The sequence below is a fragment of the Gekko japonicus genome, unplaced genomic scaffold (assembly GCF_001447785.1).
Source record: "Gekko japonicus isolate JY-2015 unplaced genomic scaffold, Gekko_japonicus_V1.1 scaffold70, whole genome shotgun sequence".
Classification (NCBI taxonomy): domain Eukaryota; kingdom Metazoa; phylum Chordata; class Lepidosauria; order Squamata; family Gekkonidae; genus Gekko; species Gekko japonicus.
This window is the reverse complement of record NW_015167529.1, coordinates 2078107-2088810: the sequence shown is the minus strand read 5'-3', so window position 1 is coordinate 2088810 and position 10704 is coordinate 2078107.

The window sequence follows — 10704 nt, the reverse complement described above, 5'->3', positions numbered from 1 at the left end:
CATCTCATCAGAACTGGGCACCACAGAATTGAGGCCTCACTGTACTGAATGCATACTAGATTTCTTGCCAGTTTTTCTTGACATGGTTTGTATGTGCTGCTGAACTTAGTTTAGCTCCATCATGCAGAACACTATTACAGATTTTTATAGCATTTAATTTTAAAATGTATATTGAAAGTAAAACTTTTCCCCTGTTTGGAAAACTAAATTATCTGTTGTAATACTAAGGGTATATTTATCATATTATTGAACCAGTCCATGTCAAGCTACAGTCCAGCATTTTAATTGAAACAGCTGGAAAATGTAATTCTACGGCTGCTTTTCAAACACTTTCAGTTTATAGCATTAGAATTATAATAGCTTTAAAAAGTTGTAAAATATTTGGAAGCCAGTTAAAAGCCATTGACAATCATGCCACTATACACGTCGCAATTCTATGGAGTGCCTTCCCCCAGGAACAACCTTGTAGACAAGGCCCATTGAAATGAATAGGCATTGAGAACATGATTCAGTCAAAATTAAGTACTTTGAATTACTGTTGAAATCAGTGGGAGAGAGGTTTATGAAGCTCACTTAATTTGCTCTTTGAAATCAGCAGGACTTGAGCTGTTTCAAGTGCAGCTGGGTCATTCTTGGTCTATATTCTTCACAAATCCCATCCGTTGCACCAGGGGATCGATTAACTTTGTTATCCTCCCTGTTCTATTCAGATAGAACTGGTATGAACATTTAAGGTCTGTCATAAAGTTAGATCAATATCTTATTAGGTGTACTTTGAATTTTACTTTTAAATGACACAGCAGGGTAGAAGAGGAATTTAAAATGTTTATATTCTGGTCTTTTGGGTTAGTAATTGGGCTGGACTAAAATTATAGTTAAACTTGGTATAAGTTATGTTTGTGTTTTGACTCCTTTATTACAAAGCTGTGATTCTGTAATTTACAAGTGTGTAAATACAACTAAAATCATTTGGGGCTTGAATCATTCTTTGCAGTGTAAAATTTGTACATTTGTTTATAATCAGAATGCAGTGTTTTTATCTGTATAAATGGTCTCATTGTAAGTTTTAAAATAAATTGGTTTTCCTAACTGATGGTGGTAGGGTGAATTGTCTATACTGAAATCTTAAAAACAAACACTTAATTGTTTGTTACAAAAGGCTGAAGAATTTAATGAAGAGTTTGTCATTAACAGAAACCATGAAATACTTGCAAGACTCACTGCATGTGCTACCCTACCAGCTCTAGCAACAGTGTGAAGCATATAGACATGCGTATTTATAACAGAACTAGACCAATTTTGTATCTGGTATAGCTACAGTTTCCTAATGTTTTGTTTTTATACTCGTCCTAAATGAATAGGTCTAATTTACTCCTTAGTTTTAGTAACTTTAACAAGCCTTTTCCCAAACTTTTAAGAATAGATGTATTTAGTACTGATAGATCTTCGTCGTGGTCTCTGCGCAGTCCCACACATGGGTTGGGCGCCTGCACACGACCTTGATCGGAGAATATTCCAGAGCTTGCCTCAGGAGCCTTTTTGGCAGGTTCTCTTCCCACCCTGGGGAGCAGGCATGGACTGTGCATGCCTGGAGCGGGGGAGAGAGCCGCCTCCCACTCAGTTCTTCAACCGCCTTCGTGTGCACACGTTGCAGCGATTGCTCTTCAAATCGGCTCAGCTGAGGTTTTTTCTCCTTTCTTCGTTAACTTCTTCTCGTCTTTGCTCCTTTCCTTTGTTTTTCCTCTAAAGTAAACAAACAAAAAAAAGTTTGCTTTACTATTTTTCTTCACTTTCGTTCTTTTGCTCCCCCCCCCTTGGTCGGGAAGGTGTTTGCATGGGCCGCACCCTATTTTTAAAGTCGTGTCGCCATTGTCCTGCTAAACTCCCATCTAACGACGGCCACGACCTTTGTTTAATTTGTTTGGGGGAGTTTCATCAGGTGGACTTGTGCCCACATTGTGCCAAGTTCATTAGACAGGCCCATAGGAATAGGGCGGCCCGCCTTCGTACAGTTCTTTTGGAAGCTGCATTGTGCCCTACAATGTCTTCAACAGCATCTCATGCGTCTTCTGCCCCCTAGAAGCTGCCTTCTCTCTCCAAGAATGCTAAATCTTCAAAACAGAAACCTAAAAGAAGAGATTGGATTTATACCCCGCCCTTCACTACCCAAAGGTGTCTCAGAGCAGTTTACAAACTCCTTTCCCTTCCCCTCCCCACAACAGACACCCTGTGAGGTAGGTGGGGCTGAGAGAGCTCTTGACAGAAACTGCTCTTTTTCAAGAACAGCTCTTATCAGAACTACGGCTTGCCCAAGGTCATCCAGCCATGTGCAAGTGGAGGAGTGGGGAATCAAACCCGGTTCTCCCAGATTAGAGTCCGCGCACTTAACCACTACACTAAACTGGCTCTCATTTTAATGTTAAAAAGCGGGATGATAAACCCTCTTCGACGCCGATACTGAAGTCGTCAAAATCGACTTCAGCTCCGAAACTCGATCCCGTAATCACCTCCGGTCTCTCGACGTTGATGCCTAAGGTGGCCTCTACGGCAACCTCTGCTCAGAAGTCTAAGCACCAGTCTTTGACTTTGCCACCAGCTTTATCCTCTCCGATGGATTGCATTCCGCTTGGTCATCACCACCACGGAAGTCTTCTTTTCACCCATGGTTCTCCAAGGGCTGTTGCCCGTTGCTCTACATCTCCCAGCTCCTATAGGCTCCCAGCTGCCTATCCACATACTGGATGACAGGGAGCACTTTATGAGAAGTCGATCCCATTGTCCTCGATCACGTTATGATCACAGGGCATATGACTACCACAGATCGCTTTCCTGATCACAGTCTCGGTCTGATTACAGATCCTGGTCCCCAGATATCACACATCGTAGATCGTATTGCCCGCGCTCCTACTCCACGTCCTCCACTCCTTGTCGGTACCACTATATGCCATCGCGGGACACTGACCTCCTTTGTCACCACCCCATCTTGTATCGCACTCGACACTCACGCTCTGTCACCTCAATCCATCCCCTGGAGTCTGACCAGCCTCCAGATGTGTTGACGTCAGCAGATGCCCCAAAGCGTTCTCCATCAGAACCTCAGTACCAAGGCTCCCTCTAAGCTGTGGAGTCCTGTGAGCAAAAAGTCTACTTTGTGAGCTGCTGGCATTGAAGTTGTGAGCGAGCCATTTGGCTGCTGCATAAATCAGATTGCTGTGGGGCCATCCTTCCTGAGCTCAGACAAAAATGTCAGCCAGAGGCTAAAAAACTGTGAGCTAGCTCACACTAACTCAGCTTAGAGGGAACACTGCTCAGTACCATCTGCCCACTGATACCCAGACAACTCTGGATGTGTCTCATATTCAATCACTCAACTCCGAACTCGGTGTCTGACCTCTCCGTTTCGGGTGATCTTGAACCTGATGTGATTCTTGTTGAGGACGACGGTCGCCATTCTGGTTTCCTTTCACCAACTGAAGGGCCCAAGACTTATTTGGAGCTTGTCACTAGGATGGCCACAGCACTCCAAGTGCAGGGTTCTACCGATACCCCCGAAGTAACCAATGTCGTCCATAAGCTGGTCCAGGCAGACTTGCCATCGTCGACAATTCTATCTTTGCTGCCTGTACACCTTTCAATGCTCAAAGAGCCATGGGACCATCCCACTTCCGTACCTCCAATATCAAAGTGATACGACACCATTTATAAAATCCAAGAGTCCTCAGGGAAATTCCTTTTTAGTCATCCTTCACCGAATTCCATGATAATTCATTCCTCCTCAAAGTCTAAACAGACGAGACAATCCATTCCTCCTGATCGTGAGGGCCGTAAGATTGATTCCAATGCGAAGAAAATCTACTTCATGGCTGCCATGAACATTACCTTTTCGCTTACACTTTCAATGTGGCTACAGCTGTTCATCCAGTTCTTGATTCCGTCCCAGATGAGTATAGGCCCACTCTATCTGTTGCTCTTTCTGAGACTTGCTCGATTTCAAAACAACAAATCAACTCGGTATGGCATGCCGTTACTTGTTCCTCCAAGGTCCTTACATCTTCCATTGCTCTTCAGCACCATAAAAGGTAAAGGTAAAGGTTCCCTTGCTCGAAAGCCAGTCGAATCCGACTCTAGGGTTGCGGTGCTCATCTCCGGTACAAAGCCGAAGAGCCAGCGCTGTCCGAAGACGTTTCCGTGGTCATGTGGCCGGCATGACTAAACACCAAGGCGCACGGAACGCTGTTACCTTCCCACTGAAGTGGTACCTATTTATCTACTTGCAATTTCTTGCTTTCGAACTGCTAGGTTGGCAGGAGCTGGAACTAGAGACAGGAGCTCACCCTGTCTTGCGGCACCCGGGTCTTGAACCGCTGAACTACTGACCTTCCACAGCCTGCAGTTCAGCGTCTTAACCACTTGAGCACCATGCCTGGCTTAGAAATACATCTCTTCAAACCGATGTCAAGGTTAAGATCGAAGACTTGCCCTTTGATGGTGAGGGTCTCTTTCACTCCACCACAGATGAGACTCTGAAGGCTGTCGATGATAGTAGAAAGAACGCTAGGAATTTAGGAGTCTCTACTTCCACGCCATGCTCTCGATACCGACAATGGAAACCCTACTATAATATACGTCAGCTTTCTCCTGCTGCCGCCACACAATGGAGGCGATGACCCTATGATGCTTGTTCACCTCCTCAAAAGCCAAGGTCCCAAGCGTCCAAGAAGTCCTAACAACCCAAGCAGTCCATTTAACCACCTGGATTGCCTGCCACCACCACTTTCTTTCACCTCTCCTGTTAGGACCAGACTCTTCCTTCCAACCTGGGAAGACATTACTACTGACACTTGGGTCCTTACCATCGTACGGGTTGGGTATGCCATAGAGTTCATTTTGCCCCCAACCCTCCCTCACTTCGTCATCACGCCCCCGAATCCATCGCTCCTCGACAAGGGGGCCATCAAGGTCATTCTGGAGGTGCAACAAACTCTCAGCTTCTACTCCAAGTATTTCCTAGTCCCCTAAAGGGATGGTGGTTTGCAGGCTATCATGGACCTTTGTGATCTCAACCGAAGGGGATTGCCCTTTACCCGTACATTGACAACTGGCTTCTTGTCGCCTCCACACGATCTCAACTTCTCATGGACGTTCATTCCACACTGGCCCTCCTACGGTCTTTGGGACTCTGCATCAATCCCATGAAGTCTGCCCTTCAACGTGCTCAAACCTTGCAATTTTTCGGAGCCTGTCTTGATACCACGACTGAGATGGCCTTCCTCTCAGAATCGGGGGCCAAGGACGTCGTGTCTCTAGTCTCGACTTTTCAGCGTTGCTCCCGACAGTTGGCTTGCTCAATTATGAGGCTCCTCGGTTCCTTTGCATCCACAGTGTTTGTGGTCCCTCATGCCAGATTATGGATGCACACGCTCCAGCTCTGGTTCATCCACAAGTTTGATCCTCAAGGGAGTCACTGGACCACAATCCTTTCGATTCCGCCACAGGTGCTCAACAGTTTGACCTGGTGGTCTCTTCTGCAGAGTCTCCTCTCCGGCATGCCTTTTCGACATTGACCTCCAGAGATCTGCCTATCGACAGACGACTCCCTTTGGGGTTGGGGAGCCCAATGCGGGACTCTGCCAGAGGAACCTAGACTCCGTGCGAGAGAGAGAGAGGGGGGAGAGAGAGAGGGAGAGAGAGAGGACTCTTCATTTCAATGCCTTGGAGCTCCGTGCTGTTAATCTAGCCTTGATTTTGTTCCTTCCTCTGCTGACCAGCAAGGTGGTTCAAGTCGCCTCAGACAACATTGCCACTATCCTCTACATAAAGAAGCAGGGCGGCACCACCTCTGCTCGCCTTTGTTGTGCAACTCTGGAATTGGTGTCTTTGACATTCAATCTCCATATCGGATATACACATTCCCAGTGTTCAGAATATCGACACCGATCGTCTGAGTCATTCGGCTCCTCATGACAACGAGTGGTCTCTCCACCCTCGATATCTTCATCGTGTTTTCCTCGAGTTTAGTCACCCAACTATAGACGGCTTTGTGACTCCAGAGAACGCTCGATGCCCTCTTTTTTTTGCTTAAGGTCCCCCGTCCGCTAGATCCCTCGGGGGTGCCTTTCTCCATAGCTGGACTGGGACCCTGTTCTGTTTTTTCCCTCCATTCTCTCTCATCTCCAGAGTTCTCCAGAAAATTGTAGCGGATGCCACCACATGCATCCTCATCACTCCTTGGTGGCCATGCCAGCTATGGTTCCATCACCTCCTGCAGTTGTTCAGAGGACGGTTTCTTCACCTCCCTCGTGTGTTGGATCTCCTCTCTCAAGATCGGGGCCAAATCCTCCACCCCAATCCAGGGTTTTTCAAACTCACGGCTTGGAAGATCTCCCAGTAGACTTCCCACCAGCGGTTTGGGAAGTGTTGCTTAATGCCCGGAAACCATCCACCCGCAACACTTATCTATTGAAGTGGAAGCGCTTTCAAACCTATGCCTTACACCATTCCTTCGATCCAACCCATGCCTCCTTGTCACATATTTTATCTTATATCATATCCTTAAAGGAATCTGGTCTAGCATACTCTTCCCTGAAAGTGCATTTTATGGCTATCTCCACACATTACCCTTCAATTCAGGGATCTACGGTGTTCTCTAACCGCCTCATGAAGTCCTTTCTCAAGGGTCTCCTCTACCTTGGTCTGCCTCGGAAACTGATGGTGCCATCCTGGAGCCTGTCTCTAGTCCTCTCACCTGATGTCTAAGCCATTTGAGCCCATGGCTTTGATAGACCTTCAGCTTCTGTCCTGGAAAACAGCATTCCTTATTGTTGTCATGACGGCTCGCCGGTTTCTAGAACTTGCTGCATTCTGTGCAGATCCTCCATACACTATTTTTCACGAGAAAGTTGTTCTCAGACCAGACCCATCCTTTCTCCCTAAAGTGGTTTCTGTTTTTCACCTGTCTCAGTTTTCTGTCCTACCCACTTTCTTTCCAAACCTGGCTGACGCTCCGCAAAGAACCTTACACTGCCTCGATGTCTGGAGAGCTCTCTCCTTTTATCCCCACCACACGGAACACTTTAGAAAGTCTCAAAGGCTTTTTGTTGCATATGCCTCCCTATGCAAGGGCGAGGCCATCTCTTCTCAGCGATGATCGAAGTGGGTGACCTCAACCATAGCCCTTTGCTATGACTTAGCGCGCCAACCCATACCTACCTCTGCCACCGCTAATTCCACAAGGGCAGTCTCGACTTCAACTGCTTTCCTGGCTGGTGTCCCGTTAGATGTCTGTGCTGCTGCCATGTGGTCCTCCACTTCAACCTTCGTGACCCACTATGCACTGGACATTTGAGCTCAACGGGATGCTGCTTTTGGCCAAGTGGTGCTAAAGTCTCTCTTCAACTGATTCTTCTACTTCTACAGGTAGGACCTGTACATTGAAACAATTATGCTATGTCCTAACCTATTTCTTATGTTTTTCAGCTGCCAGTTCCCTCCTTTATCTGGTTCAGCTCGTTAATCACCCATGTGTGGGACTGCACAGAGACCACGACGAAGATAACAGGTTGCTTACCTGTAACTGATGATCTTCGAGTGGTCATCTGTGCAGTACCACAATCCGACCTAGTCTTCCCCACTGCTGTCATCTCCTGATCACTTACCTTTGTTGATGGGACTTACCGATAGCGGTTGAAGGAACTGAGTGGGAGGTGGCTCTCTCCCCCACTCCAGGCATGCGCAGTCCGTGCCTGCTCCCCAGTGCGGGAAGAGAGGCCGCCAAAAAGGATCCTGAGGCAAGCTCTGGAATATTCTCGGATTAAGGTCGTGCGCAGGCACCCAACCCATGTGTGGTACTGCACAGATGACCACTCGAAGATCATCAATTACAGGTAAGCAACCGGTTTTTCTAGTTCAGGGAACCAAAAATGTAGCGTAAGGTTGAATGAGTGTACCTCTGCTTGCTGCATAGGGTAGCACTGTTTTTAATTTACACAGTATTGGGTGTATTACATTGAACTGTTGCTAGAATAATATACATCACTTGAGGGGGCGGGGGAATGGTGAATGTGGTAGCTGAATTACCCAAGGTGCCCCTGGATGAAATGATATCTAAATTATTTCCAATCAGGCTGGGTTATATCATAGAAATCACGTTTTCTCATAAGATGCTCTCTGCCAGTTGACCAACAAGGAGTGTGTGTCCCTGTACACAGGCCCTCCTTGACCTCTCATTGGCCTTTGATATCATTGATCATGGTAATGTTCTTGACTGTCTAGCAGGGATGGATCTGGGAGGCTCTGTACTTCAAGAGCTTCTGGTACCTACCTTCCAGGAGGAAATGAACACAATACTTTGGGACTATTGTGTGTTATGTGCAGTCAAGTCACTTCCAACTATGAATTAATGACCTCACTCTATAATACAGCCTTGTTCAGGTCTTCCAAACTGAAAAAGACTGTGGCTTCCTTAACTGCGTTCCTCCATCTCATGTTAGGTCATCCTCTTTTCCTAGCATTGTCTTTTCAGAACATGACCAAAATACAACAGACTCATTTTAGCTTCTAAGGAGAGTTCAGGTTTGGTTTGGTTTAGAACCCACTTATTTATCTTTTTGGCAGTCCAAGGTATCTTTAAAGCTATCCTCCAACACATTTCAAATGAATCAACTTTCTTCCTGTCAGCTTTCTTCATTATCCAACTTTCACACCCAAACAATGGGGAATACTATGGCATGAATTTTCTTGATCTTGGTCATCAGTGACACATCCTTACACATAAGAATTCCTTCTAGCTCCCTCAGGGGAATAAATTTTATTCCCAGGGTGTTTTAGCTTCTATATAAAATGACTGGGAGATTTAGCTGGAAATTTGGAGTAATCTTTCACTGATCAATGGGATAATATTATCTGTTGCCCAGTAAAATCAGTGCTAAAACGATGCCTGGATTTGGCAAAAGACTAGATTAATAACTTCATCTAAAAATAAAAGTTCTGGGGCTAGGGACAAAAAGTAATCTAGGATTGGGGTGGGTTCCACTCTACATAAAAATCAGGTACGCAGCTTGGGGGTACTTCTAGGTTCCACATTATCTTTTGACAAGCAAATGGCAGAAGCTGCCTGAAAATAAGGCTTGTTCACTAGCTTGGCCTGCTCCTGGGGGGGGAAAACTTGGAACAGTAACCATGTCATAGACATCCAGACTTCTACTGTATATGGGACTGTTTTGGGGACAGTACACATTGCAGTGATCTTGGTAAGCCAGTTATATCTATACCAGCTTTCATTTAGTTTCCAAGCCTAATACAAGTGTGAAAGGATAATCTCCTTCTTACTGCCTGACCTGGCACTTGAGCTAAACAAGAGGCCTTTCTCAGAGCCCTTATCTGAAGCATGACCGGCTGCAACATAAAGGGATTTTACTATTGCCACCTCTACCTAAAGAATACCGTTGAAAGTGATCACAGCTGTTTAGAGTCCCTCACAAACAGGCTGGTCAAGGTTGGAAAATGATTTCTTTCAGACATTGAACATTTCTAGAATTGGATTGTGAACTGTCTTGAGTACTAGGTATGGCTGAAAGACAGTTAAATAAAAGACTTATTCAATACATTTATTAACACTTGTTACAGTGGATGAATGTGTGTAAATATGTAACAGAATTCCTTATACAACTGTTATTTTCTGCTTCAGAATGTCATAGTATATAAACCCTTAAACCATGAGGAATTCCGCCCAACTGTACTGGTTAGTACAAGTGTCTATTTTTACTTGACCCAATTAGAAATGTGGAACATACAAGTATCAGGAACAAGTAAAAACTGAATTAGTACAAAGAAAGCTATAAATGCATACCTATAAAAATGCTCCTATACAGCATTGTTGTAAATAATTGTGAAAAATCACTAAAATATTCAACTTTATTAACAATGTATTTACATATTGGCCAGTTTTTACTCAACCATGGTGAAAGTTAAAAAAGCTTAAACAATAACCACAGCACAAGATGAAAACATTTTGAACTGTACAATACTTTATACACATTTTATACAAAGGAACATTTAAATAATACAACTGGACACAAAAATATACACTTCTAGAGAAATTCACATCAGTAATTGTATAAAGCTTTCTCCTATACTGTGGTCCTGGAACTGCAGGACTAACCCTTGGCTGTGTGACATGTTACTTGTGACAGTCCTGAAAGGCCACTATAGATCAAGGATTGCCATTGCTGTTACTAGACAGAACTATCTGCCAACTCCCCCCCCCCATCATATGTTATGAGTCAGAAATCAGGGAAAAGATCAACTGCCACTTTTCCTGAGCTCTACCATCTTGGTTTCCAGTGATCCTGTCCAACAATTGAAATGGCAATCCCATATGGAGCACACTGACATCTTCAAGGCTATCAGCTTAAGAGTTGAGTTTGTATTCAAGTTTTGAGGTCCTTATGCAAAACATTTAAGTGTAGTGGTATCAAATTCTAGTTAGGAAGATAAAGAGTTTCAGAGCCAGTAACAAAATCTTGTAGGTTCATACCACCCACTTATAAGTACTACAAATGGATACTATACTTAGTTCAAAGAACAGAAAGAATTAGAGTAATGCACTTAAAAGTGTGTGTACTGCTCAGGATGTGTGTTTAACACATGATTGTGTTAGTAACAACTCAAAACAAAACCTGTCAGACACTGATTCAAAAGTCCAAG